Genomic DNA, 352 nt, shown 5'->3' with positions numbered 1-352 from the left:
GGCGCGGGCGGGCCCCCCGCGAGATGGGAGGAAAATTAAAGGAACAAAGAGAAGGAAAACGCCGCCGCCGCGGATAAATATAAATGACACCTGAGTGAAAGCCGGCCCCGGCCCACCTGCATAAGCTGCGTCTTCTGCGAGGTGTTTTTGCTGGAACGCACCAAAATCAGTCTGTCCCGAGTGCAGGCACCCTGGGGGTCCCCTTCACGCCACCCCAAAACCGATTCACAAGTATATATGCCTACAAATACGACTTTGTCGTCCTGTAAAACCCAATAACCCTACAGCTGGAATACTCTTCCCACATAGTTTCTTCTGGTATCATGAAGTACTAACTTGGCGGGGGGGAGGG

The sequence above is a fragment of the Egretta garzetta genome, unplaced genomic scaffold, assembly GCF_000687185.1.
Source record: "Egretta garzetta isolate BGI_Z169 unplaced genomic scaffold, ASM68718v1 scaffold45, whole genome shotgun sequence".
Taxonomy (NCBI): Eukaryota; Metazoa; Chordata; class Aves; order Pelecaniformes; family Ardeidae; genus Egretta; species Egretta garzetta.
This window is presented reverse-complemented; position numbering follows the sequence as displayed.